General features: G+C 46.0%; 1 protein-coding gene across 2 annotated transcripts in view; it reads left to right on the top strand.

Moving 5' to 3' along the window:
* ABHD3 (abhydrolase domain containing 3) overlaps nt 1–12,846 on the top strand; it is a 100,068-nt gene that overhangs the window by 37,832 nt on the left and 49,390 nt on the right. The window lies entirely within an intron of this gene.

Here is a 12,846-nt window from a genome sequence, read left to right as displayed (position 1 = left end):
TCACTTTAGTAGCCTCTCTCTGAACTGATTCCAATTTCACTGCTTTTATTTATTTTTTTAAATGTAATCTTTAACTTATACACAATAATCCATAATCAAATGAACAAATACAAATACAAAAGTACAAGCAAAGGCAAGTCACCCCCTCCCCCTGCCGTTAGTCCCCGAGTCCATCATCTAATTTAGTCTTTATCTCAACTTTCAAACCTCATCCAGGTATGTACAAATGAAGCAATGGTGTCCCTCCTTTATGCAGTTAACTTTTTCATCAGATAAACTCCCCAAAGTTTTTCATACAGTGCGATCATGCTAAGAGAATGCTGTCTTCCTCAATGTGCTGCTATCTAAAAATGTGGGTAATTTAGTTTATTAAGATTCAATGGGATCCCGACCACCAGACATGAAGAGAAAAAAACTTGGGGTTCATTCTACATCAATGTGAGTAATTTTCTGGATAAGCTTCTGCACTTTCTTCAGATAGGGAACAACAACATTACAAAACCACCATTATATACCCCATGGTCACATCTTCCCCATACTCCTTCCAACATTTATCTGATACAGATACATACATATTTTTGCAATCTGTGTGGTGTACAATACCATATATAATAACATTTAAATATTTTCGGCTAACTGAACTGAAATAGAAGTCTTAGCAAAACCCCATCAGATCTCTTCCAGTTTTACACTCCCATGTTGCAATTGAACTCCTGCTCCCAAGCTATTCGTGCTTCATCTTTCCCTCAGAAAGGATAGACCAAACTGTAATATTTTTGTTATTAAACTTTTAATTGATCCACAAGTATCACACAACTTCTCCAGAATTGATTTGCTTTAACATATGTTGTATACCTATTCTGTATTCCACATAATGCCATAACTGAAATATGTATACAAATCAGTGTGTGCCGAATTATATTTGTCTTTCAAAGATGCAAAATCCATAAGCCTAATTTTATCCCTTAATAGGCTCAATATCTTTTTTTTAAATACGCCCTCACCTTCTCTAGGAGAGACGTCCCCTTGCATCTGATAGGCATGAGGCAAATACTGCCCCCTAGAGAATGATTTGGCTCTTGTCAAATTCCAAATCTGGAGGGTAAACTTTGTAAATGGGTTAACAGTTGACTCAGGAATCTGTATCCCCTGTAGAATCCATGAATAAAACGTTTTATAGGGATATCCCCTAACTTGCCCATGGCTTCACTTTAACATCCACTTACCATTCCATCATAGCCTGCAGTTGCACTGCTTTTACAATAAAATTCAACTTTAAGCTCTCCAATCCTTCTAGCCCTCGAGGTCTAAATAATCCTACTTGATTCTAGGAAACTTGTTTGTAAATGAAATTCAGACAATTTTTCAGTATCTTGTTTAGCATGACTGTTGGAATCTCTGTGGGCAACACTTGAGAAACAAGTAGCACAAGCAAGGCAAAGCATTAACGTTTATAGTCGCTAACCTACCTAGTCAACCGATATTAGTGCCTATCCACCAATGTTCCCTCAAATTTTTGAAAGACTGTGTGTGCAAAACTATTTTCACACGGGCGGATTTTAAAAGCCTTGCTCGCGTAAATCCGGGCAGATTTACGCGAGCAGGGCCTTGCGCACCAGCGCGCCTATTTTCCATAGGCCGCCGGCGCGCACAGAGCCCCGGGACGTGCGTAGGTCCCGGGGTTTTCGGAAGGGGCGTGTCGGGGCGGGGCCGAACGACGCGGCGTTTTGGGGGTGGGACGCGGCCGGGGGTGTGGTTTCGGCCTGGGGCGTTCCGGGGGCGTGGCCACGCCCTCCGGAACCGCCCCCGGGTCGGGTCTCGGCGCGCCAGCAGCCCGCTGGCGCACGTGGATTTACGTCTCCCTCCGGGAGGCGTAAATCCATGGATAAAGGTGGGGGGGTTTAGATAGGGCCGTGGGGGTGGGTTAGGTAGAGGAAGGGAGGGGAAGGTGAGGGGAGGGCGAAAGAGAGTTCCCGCCGAGGCCGCTCCGATTTCGGAGCGGCCTCGGAGGGAATGGAGGCAGGCTGCGCGGCTCGCGCACGCCGGCTGCCCAAAATTGGCAGCCTTGCGCGCACCGATCCAGGATTTTAGAGGATACGCATGTATCTTATAAAATCCAGCGTACTTTTGTTTGCGCCTGGTGCGCAAACAAAAGTACACAAACGCGCTTTTTTTAAAAATCTACCCCTTTATGTGCAACTTTTTATAAGCCAAGTTGAACTATGTGTACTATGAAACAGTATATTGCAAATAATATTGGGATTTCTTGTATGCACCATGGTTTGCTGTGTGTGTGTGTGTGTGTGGGGGGGGGGGGGTGTCACCACCTATGTGTTTGTGCACAACTTGGAGGAAACAGTTATGTTCTCCTTTGACAGTCGTTAAAGATCTCATTAATTTACGGTATATAATTAGCTTGAGCCATCTTGTGTCTATCCTGAACTATTTTTATTCCCAGATATTTTAAAGACTCCCATGGGCAGTGGAAGGGGAAGTTCGTCTGGAGATCATCCACAGTTCATTCTGAAATACTAATATTTAATTTTTCATATTTATTCATATTGGGGCGGATTTTCAGAGCCCTGCTCGCCTAAATCCACCCAAAACCGGGCGGATTTAGGCGAGCAGGGCCCTGCGCGCCGGTGAGCCTATTTTACATAGGCCTACCGGCGCGCGCAGAGCCCCGGGACTCGCGTAAGTCCCGGGGTTCTCCGAGGGGGGCGTGTCGGGGGCGTGTCGGGGGCGGGCCCGGTTGTCGCGGCGTTTCGGCAGCGTTTTGGGGGCGGGTACGGGGCGTGGCTACGGCCCGGGGCGGTCCGGGGGCGTGGCCGCGCCCTCCGTACCCGCCCCCAGGTCGCGGCCCGGCGCGCAGGAGGCCCGCTCACTCGCGGGGATTTACTTCTCCCTCCGGGAGGCGTAAATCCCCGGAGAAAGGTAAGGGGGGGTGTAGACAGGGCCGGGCGGGTGGGTTAGGTAGAGGAAGGGAGGGGAAGGTGAGGGGAGGGCGTTAGAGGATTCCCTCCAAGGCCGCTCCGATTTCGGAGCGGCCTTGGAGGGAACAGGGGTAGGCTGCGCGGCTCGGCGCGCGCCGGCTATACAAAATCGATAGCCTTGCGCGCGCCGATCCAGGTTTTTAGCAGATACGCGCGGCTCCGCGCGTATCTACTAAAATCCAGCGTACTTTTGTTTGCGCCTGGAGCGCAAACAAAAGTAGGCCTATTCGCGGAGTCTGAAAATCCGCCCCATTGACTTTAAGTCCTAATACCATCCCATATTGCTTAAACTCTGCATTTAATACTGGCAAAGACATTGTTAGGTTGGACAGGATGAAGGTCACGTTGTCCACAAAAAGATTTTAAATTTATTATGGTCAACCCTAATTCCCCCAACAAACAAAACAGGAAGGAAAATCAGTAGAAAAAATGACTCATTTTTGTTCCACTGATTTTCTCCCATTTTTGTTTGTAATATAAACAATGATGAAATCTCAGGATAAAAAAAAAAACTGGACACAAAGGTCCCTGCCAATCCTGGATTTACAAAGATTGAAAACCTGTTGGGGAAGAAGTTCAAAATGAACCCTCTACACCATCCTGCCCTACATCCATGTGGGAGACTGGCTGTGCGCCCTGGCTCTGAAAGATGCTTATGCTCAATTAGCTATCCATTAGTCTCATCGGAAATGCCTCAGGTTCATGGTAGATTCCTCTACCAATGCAAGGTTTTTCCTTCTGGGCTCTTAGCAGCCCCAAGGGTCTTAATGAAATGACTTATATTTTATGTGTTTTCCCTGTAAGCCACTAGAATTTTAGATAATGTGGCATAGAAATGTTTTAATAAATAAATAGTGGTGGCACATCTTTGTCAGCAGGGGTTTTGTGTCATCTTTATCTAAATGACTGGCTGGTGATATGACCTTCTCAAACAGGGGTGTTGGAATCCCTGCAGAAGACAATCCAACTCCTTCAGTTACTAGGGTGCATATCAACTTTACCAAGTTGAACCTCATTCCTACCTAGAGAATCAAGAACATTGGGGCATGGACAGACTCATTGGAGAAGAAAGCATTCTTCCCATCAGATGGGGTGTTTTGTCTTCAAACACTGGTCTGAAACCCGAGCAATTCTGTTTGTCCTTAGGGATATGGTGGCAGTGGTGTATTTGGTCCCCATGTCACACTTCAATATGAGAATTCTCCAGTATGGCTTCTGCACCCAGTGGGATTAACTGCTTCAGTCCTTGCTGCACCCTGTGAAGGTTACTATGGAGATGAAAATGGCTGTCTTTGGTGGCTAGATCCAGACATCCTGGAGATAGGTGCTCTTTTCCAAATTCTATGTCATCCTGTAATGCTGGTGACAAATGTGTCAACCAGGGGGTGGGGTGCACACACAAACTCTTTCCAAATTAAGGGGATCTGTTTGGCTATGAAACATATGTTTCAGATCAACCTCTAAGGAACTTGAAAACATTGTGATTTTAGCCAAGAAGCTGTCTACCAGAAGAGCATAAATAAAAATGCTTTTCATTTTGGTGTCAGGCAGGCTCTTTGAACCCATTCACGTGTGCTCCAAAAAAATCTACTTCAATACTTATCCTTCTCCTCTTCAAGCCTCAGTACGTCATCTGTCAAAATGCATCTCAGTGCCTTGGCAGCGTACTATCCTCGAGTGGATGGAAAGTCGATCTCCATCCATCTTCTGATATAAAAATTCATTAAGGGTTTGTGGCATATGAGACTTCTGGTTACCAAGCTATTAGTACCATGGGCTCTAAGCGTTGTCTTGGCACAACTGAAGAAGCCTACCTACAAGCCATTTGAAGTTAGCTTCTTTTAAAGTTTCTTACTTGGAAAGTGGTGCTTCTAGTTACCATCACTGGCTAGAAGAATCAGCGAGCTACAAGCACTGATTCATTACTCTTTATACCTACAGTTTTTCCACAACAGGGTTGTTTCTGCCAAAAGTGATTTCTGCATTTCATTTGAATCAAGCTATTTGTCAAGGTTACTGGGATCTGGGTACATCACCCCAGGAGCTGTGCAGGACTGAAAAGCAGGACACTGGGCTAGACAAGGCTTGTCTTCTGCCTAATCAGCCCCCTCCCCTACAGGTTGAGCTCCTGAGTTCTGGGGGCCAGTAAGTCTTTGCTGCTGCAGCAGTATATCATGGTGAATCTGGACAGGCTGGAATAGGGTCGAACTGGCTGGAGCAAGGCTGGACAGGCTCAAGCAAGGCTGGAGAGGCTGTGCAGACTAGAACGGTTACTGTAGTAGGACACTGAGCTAGAATTGGGACTGAACACACACGAACAAAGCAAGGTACTGAGCACGGACTAAGAGACACAGGCAAGGCAGGATACTGGACAGGAACTGGAACTAGATACAGGCTGGGGCAAGCCAAGGTCCTGGCAAGATAAGAGGTGAATAGCAAGATAAGGGGTGAATTCCAGGAACAGGAATAGGTTGGGCATGCCAATCCTAAACAGACAGGACTAGACATGGACTAGGCAAGACAACACAGCGCAAAGAACATGGAAGCCTGAAGGCCACTAAGCAAGAAAAGGCATGGATAGGCCGCAGAGCAAGGTTTAAAGAGACAGAAGGCCCAGAGGCCACAAGGCAAGGAAAGGCCTAGGTAGGCTGCAAGACAAGGAGCAAGAATGCATAAGGCTCAGAGGCCACAAGGCAAGGTAAGCCCTAGATAGGCTTCAAGATAAGAAGGAAGAATGCATAAGGCCCGGAGGCCACAAGCAAAGATACAAGACTAAAGTGGTTCCAAGAAACAAAGCAGAAGCCGATCCAAGATGGCTAGCAGCGATAAACACGAAGAGAAGGATCGGTAAAAAAAGGCTTTATTGGATCTTGGGCCAGGTCAGAGAGACAAGGGTGACTTCATGAAGAGGTAAGGTGGTTCTGGCAAGGCCGAGTTACTTAGGGCTGAGACTTGGGTGTGGTAAGAGCAGTGAAGAGGAGCTTAGCAAAGCCTCTGCAGGCAAAGAAGTGTCAGACAGGACCAGAGCATGGCAAGGCTGCATGGTAGGTGAAACTATGACAGTATCCCCCTTCAAGGCCCTCTCCTCCAGAATCCCATTTAACATGGAAGCTAGGCTAGCAGGTACGTGATTCAGAAGTACTAGACTGGTCTCTCTTCAGGACTGGATAGACAAGTTAGGATGTGTCTAAAGCTGGATGTATGGAATAGTACCCCCCTCTGGATGCTCAGAGTCTGAAACAGTGCCCTTTTCTGGGCGCTCTATGTCTAGAACAGCGTCACCCTTTGGGCGCTTAATGCTTCCAGTGTTGGATTGAAGGCTCAGGACCGTGCCAAGGCCAGACTGACAACACACGATTACCAGAAGACTGGACCGCTGCCGCGGGATTGCTTGAGAACTAGACTATAAGCTCAGGTTACTTGAGAACTGGATATCATCAACAGCAGCCCCTTCCAGGCACTCAGTTTGAAACAGTGCTGCCTCCTGGGTGCTCAGCATTTGAAATAGTGCCTGCCCCTGAGTGCTAGACATCTGGGGCAGCGCCTTTCTGGCATAGGACATCGAAAACAGTGCTACCCTGAAGCTGGTTGGTGAGAACCATGTCCTTCTGGCATGCTGGCTTACATTGCTTCTCCTGGAACAGAAGCAGAGGAGAGACCTGTAGTATCTCAAATGAGGTTGCTGTTCTGTTAGGCTGGGAAGAGAAAACAGGTTGTTCAAATGGCACTGCAAGATTTTTTTCATTGTCTGAAGCGTGAAGAAAAGCATTAGTATTCCTGTTCAGCAGGATTTTGAGCAACAAGACCTGGTTTTCACTCTAAGGAACTGCAAGTGGCAGGAGAGGAAAAAGTGCATGTAAATCCTTCAGCAGATTGAAAGGCAGGTGGAGACTGTTGGGCTCTAAAGGAAACATTCATTTTTCATGACTAAAGAAAACTGTTGAGCAGGGGTAGATTCCAGGAAAATATCAGCCCGGGGGATTTTTTCAAAACTGGCCCATGGGGTATCTAACTCCTTTGTGTACTTTCTCTGCAGCACATGCATCAACATGCCAGGTTGACTCTGAAATCTTGCAGAATTAAGCCCAATTATCTCCAAAATAAATTTCACATTTTTCCTAAATAATAAATACAGCACACTCTAGACCAACAGTGAGTAAAGAAAGCTGTAGACCCCCATTCCATCCTGCCAATTGGTTGGGGCCACCAACTGCTTAGCAGAATATCTCATCTTAGTCACACATGCAGAATACAGACAGACCTTCACCAAATACAAAATGAAGAGATGATAAAGTATAAATAGAAACATGCAGATAAAAAATGAACTTGAAACCGCAACAAGCCAGACTCTGTATGGAATGGAAAAACAAATATCATTCCTCACTAAACATCAAACAATAACATCAAGAAATATAAAGCATCAATCATAACAGTAAAACCAAACTCATAAAAAGAATAAGTATTTCAAAATAACTGATGAAAACAACATCCAATGATTACGAACATAACTTTTTAAAAATTTCCCAAACATCGATAAAATATTTCAAAATAGCAGACCTATCAAACATCCAATTAAAATTAAAGCTAAAATAAATCCCCTGCTCTCTGTACTTCGGAAATTTAGATTCCAGTCACCCTGAGATTGTCATGGATTAGTAAGGGGTGGGAGATATGCACAACTGTTGTGGTTACGTGTGTTTTGGTGGATCCTTGGGTGCTGTGGAGATGACCATGCCCATGGGAAGGAGCCCCGTGAGGAGCCACAGCACTGGGCTAGACTCGTACTACTCAAAACACAAAGCAATTCTTTATTAGACAGCTTGAAGATAGCCACCAGGTGGCAGTAGTGAGGCAGTCAGTAGTTGCAGTCTCAGGGACCTCGGCAGAGGGAGCCCTTCTCTCCTAGATGACATCAGGAGATTCCGCAGCAGGTCTCTCAGCGAGGAGATACTGTGGATGAGATAGACTGAGAGTTAGCGTACTCACTAGGTGTTTGCTGTTGATATTCGATTCCAACAGGTACGTTGTAGAAGGTACAGGCACCGAGGCAGGGAGAGCAGGCCCTCGAGGAGCAAGTACCTGTTCCCTGTAAGGCACTTGAAATAAAGCAGAGGGCCCCTGAGGAGCGGGTACTCAGGTTAGCAGTTACCCCAAAGGGCAGAGAGAGAGAGCTTCCTGCGGCAGCACAGAAGCGGCAGAGTAGCGTAGACAAGAACAAATTTGAGTCCTTGCTAACTCAAAGAGCTAGCAAACTAGTGAAGGATGGCGTGACATCAGCATGAGGGAACGCCCTTGAGGTTTGCGCCAAGGGTGGTACAAAGACGTGGGTTGGGCGCAGCCTAGTAGGTACCTGGTAGGAGCAATGGCGGGAGGCTGTACCATAGCCGTTCCGGGGACACCAGAGAGGTCAGCTTATAGACGTGGCGGTAGCCATCTTTCCCAGGTAAGAGAGAGGAGCCATGAATAAGGTGAGGCAAATGGGGCGAAGCCGTCGAGGACTGACGGACACAACAACAACTTTCTTCTCTCTCTCTCTCTAACACACATGTTCATTCTCACAAACTCCCTTATATTATCTCTCATACACATTCTTACTAGATCACGTTATCTCTTGTACATGCTCACTGGTTCACATGCTCTCTGACATGCTCACTGTGTCACACACTCACATTTTTGTTCACACACATGCTCACTGGCTCAATCGTCCTCTCATATGTATGCTCACACACATGTTCCCCGACTCGTTCTTACTCACACACATGCTCATTGGCTCAATCGCTCTTTTATATTCACTCACAGGCCCACTGGCTTAAATAGTCCTCTTGTTCAAACATATGTTCATTGGCTCATTCATTCTCTCTCGCTCACAAATATGCTCTGGTAACCACAAGTGGGACTGTATTATGCAGTGCAACAGTGGAAAAACATACATAATTACCCCTCACAAAACATCAAGCAATAAAATCAAGAGATATGACAATATTAAAACTATGAAAAGAATGAATATATCAAAACAGCCAACAAACATAAGGGGCCCAATATTCAAAGTGCATTCAGCGCTACTTAGCTGGATAAGTAGGACTTATGTGGCTAAGTAGCGGCTGTTGAATATGCGCTTATATTTAGTGGCTGCTGCTTAGCCACATAAGTCCCTTATATGACTAAAACGTTTGCTGTATAAGTTGTGGAGCGACTTAGCCACATAACTTATGCAACTAAGTAGCAATATTCGGTCTTAGCCACATAGGTTTACCAGCTACATTAGATGGTTATAACAGATATGCCTAAGTACAAATATATGCATATATTCAGTGACCTAGCTGTGCCACTGAATATACCGTGTAATTTAGCTGGATAAGTTAAGTTATATCCGGCCAAGTTACTTAAATGGCCATCTTTCAATATTGGGACCCTAATGATTTAAAAAGTCACATAAATTTGTTCTAATATTTCCTAAACACCAATAAACTATTTCAAAACAGCAGACACATGAAATAACACTCCAAAATTTAAAATAATAAATAATTAAAAAATCTCCAGCTCACCAAACCATTAAATAAATAAATACCTGGCAACTTTTGATTTCTCAGAGATTGTTGTGGATTTGGGTGAAGAAGGCCATACAGTCATTATCCTCTTTCACTGTTATGTTCGGTGTGTCTTGAACTTAATAGTGGGCCCTTGGATCGAAGCAAGCAAAGACATCGCCCACAGGGAGGAGCCCTGTGGGCCCTTACGCCGACAGGCAAGGTCTCAGCAGAGATACAGAGACAACTTTATTGTACAGCAACAAATCTTGTAGAGCAAGCAGATGAGGATGGAATCAGCTGATCAGTCCAGCAGAACAGAGAGTCCCGGTGAATACCTTATCTAGGCTTGCTTGTGCTGGCTGTCCCGGTAGTGGTCCACAGCACGGGGTAGGCCAGAAGCCACTGGTAGAATGCACAAGACACGATGGATCCAGTAGTGGTCCGCAAGCGGGGTAACCCAAGAATCCGTGCCACAAAGGTAGAGTACTCACACTGGGAAGGTAGAGGCAGAGGTAGCAAAGCCCCGAGGATGACTAGAGCAGGATCAGCAGGAGTAGATGAGAACGATGCAGGAACTCACTGAAATGATAAGAGAGAGAGATGGCTCTCCGAGAAGCGGATAGCCCTAAGTGCAGCAAGGCCCCCGAGGAGCGGGTACCTAAGTCACCCAGTAGTCAGTGAGGAAGTCCCAAGGTAGCGGAACTAGCAGGACGAGATTCCTTGCTAACTCGTAGCTCAGATGGTCAGCTGGGTTTAAGTATCGTGAGTGGGTGACGTCATGCGGTGGGGGCGCCCCCGAGGTTCCCACCATGACTTAGTTAAAAGGATGGCAGGCACGTGCATGCACGCCTAAGTAATCACGGATTAAATATGGCTGCCGGGAGCGCCCACGCCGTCCAGGACATGCCATGAGGGCCGGCATGTGGAAGTGGAGGCCGCCATTCTGCCCAGACTTGGAGCTGTGTAGAGAAAGGAGGTGAGCAGCATAGGTCGCAGCCGCCTGCGACCAATGAGCGCAACACTCTCCTTCACACACACAGGCATACATGTGCAGACTCACACATACATGCAGGCTCTCTGTTGCCCATGGACACATGCAGGTACACTCATACAGACATGCATATTCTCACTCTCTCATGCACACACGCAGGTACTCTTATACATGTACCTCATATGTAGGTGCGCTCTCTCACCTACACATGGTGTTCACTCTCATGCACATATTCAGGCTCTCTCTCTCTCTCATACACACTTACAGGCTCTCTCTCTCATGCACATATTCAGGCTGCCTTTCATACGCAGGCTCACTCATGCACATATTCAGGTTCTCTCTCTTTTATACACAGATGCAAGCTCACTATTATGCCCATATTCAGGCTTGCTCTCTTTTATATATACATGCTGGTGCTTTCTTTCATACACACACACACACACACACACACACACACACATATACATACCCATCTCAGTCGTCGTCCTTTCTTCTGGGCCTTGGTCGTGCCTATGCTGCTCATTTACTGCTGGAGGGGAAGTGGGAGGAAGCGGCCCTGCAACCGCCAAACCTGTAAGCCTTTCTGCCAAACCTGTAAGCCTTTCTTCAGGCCGCGTTAGGTTGGACTCTGTCATGGCTGCACCGTGACCTTCCTCAGGCCACGCAACCCCACCAAGACCTCCCTCGGGTCGTGACACGTTGGGCTCCATTGTAACCCCATCAACACCTCCCTTGGCCCACGTCAGGTGTCGTGACCCCGCAACAGAACTTGTCTATGGCTTTATCTCAGCAGGAGCTGAGATGAAGACCACATGACTAGTGGGATTGGCCCACCAGGGGATGCCCGATCCCCGATAGGCTAATCCGCCCCTGCTGCTTAGGGAAGTAGCCATGTCGGAGCAGGATTACCTGACACCTTCATCAGCCCAGGATTATCCTGGAATACTTGTTTTTTTCAGTAAAAAGTCAAGATTTCTTTGACTAATCATGGCTTCCTTAGTTGTGCTACTTGGGAAGGCTGTGCACAGAACTTGGTACGAAGCAGTTTTTATCTCTGCAGGGATTAATTTTAAACCCTTGTGTTTGTTTATAGTATGCCAGGATGTGCTGGGGGTTCCTGATAGTCAAAACTGGAATTACAAGCAGGTACAGATCTTGGTTTAATTTGGCAGAATGCACAGACTGTGGTGTTTACATTAATCTGCCAAGTTGTGGCTTCAAAGAGCCAGTACAGCTCTTGGATTTTACAGTTTGGACTGTGCTTTCCTTTTAAATCAACCAGACCAGCTATGGATTTTATAGTCTGGGCTATACTTTTCCTTAACAGCTTGTATGTTTGTATTTATGGATGTATTTACAATTTCTTCTATCCCGCTTCTTACTAATACATGTCCAGTACGGGTTACAAGGTTGCAGCCATAAAAACATCACAATATAGACACTACATTTAAGCTAAAACATAAAATTCAATACATATAAGCCATCAGAGTTTGCTTCAACAGGCAAAAAACTTGAATTAACTTGGGAAGCAGTGATGGCATTAGTGGTGCAGTTCAACTCAGACTGGCTAGCTATGGTGTCTGAATGTGCTGTGCATTTTATAGGTCCTAAGGTGAGTTTCTTCTATGTGTTTTTTACTTTTCCTCTTAATTGGATTAAGGAAGAGGTGTGAGCAGGTTGGAAAAAAATGGGTAATCCTATGTTTGGCAGATAGGACAGTTATAATACACAGTATCTAAATTATATGGTAATGATGAGGCAGGTACATGATTATCCAGGTCTGTGCTAAGATAATTAAAGTCAGACTCACCAGCTGGGCTGAGGGTCCTGTAACCACTCCTGTGGGCAGGATCTGGCAGATTCTGTCAAGGTTACTGGGATCTGGGTACACCACCTCAGGAGCTGTGTAGGACTGAAAGGCAGGTCACTGGGCTAGACAAGGGCCAGTCTTCTGCCTAGCCAGCCCCCACCCCTGCAGGTTGAGCCCATGGATTCTGGGCATTAGTAGTCTTTATTGCTGTAGCAGTATATCATGGTGAGTCCAGCCAGGCTGGAGGACTAGGACTAAATACAAACACAGACAAGGCAAGGTACTGAGCACAGACTGGGAGAGGCACAGGCAAGGAAGGATACTGGACAGGAACTGGAACTAGGTACAGGCTGGAGCAAGGCAAGGTACTGGCAAGATGAGGGGTGAATACATTTTACATTTATTAATCACCTAACTCTTAAAAGGTCTAGGTGATGACCAAAAGAACAGTCATAAAAAAACCATATATAAACATTAATAAAAAAATACATTCAAAGTAAAATCCTGAAATCAAATCAAATA

This window comes from Rhinatrema bivittatum, chromosome 2 (assembly GCF_901001135.1).
Source record: "Rhinatrema bivittatum chromosome 2, aRhiBiv1.1, whole genome shotgun sequence".
NCBI lineage: Eukaryota > Metazoa > Chordata > Amphibia > Gymnophiona > Rhinatrematidae > Rhinatrema > Rhinatrema bivittatum.
Note: the sequence above shows the minus strand (reverse complement) of the source record. Positions and strands in the feature narration are given on the sequence as shown.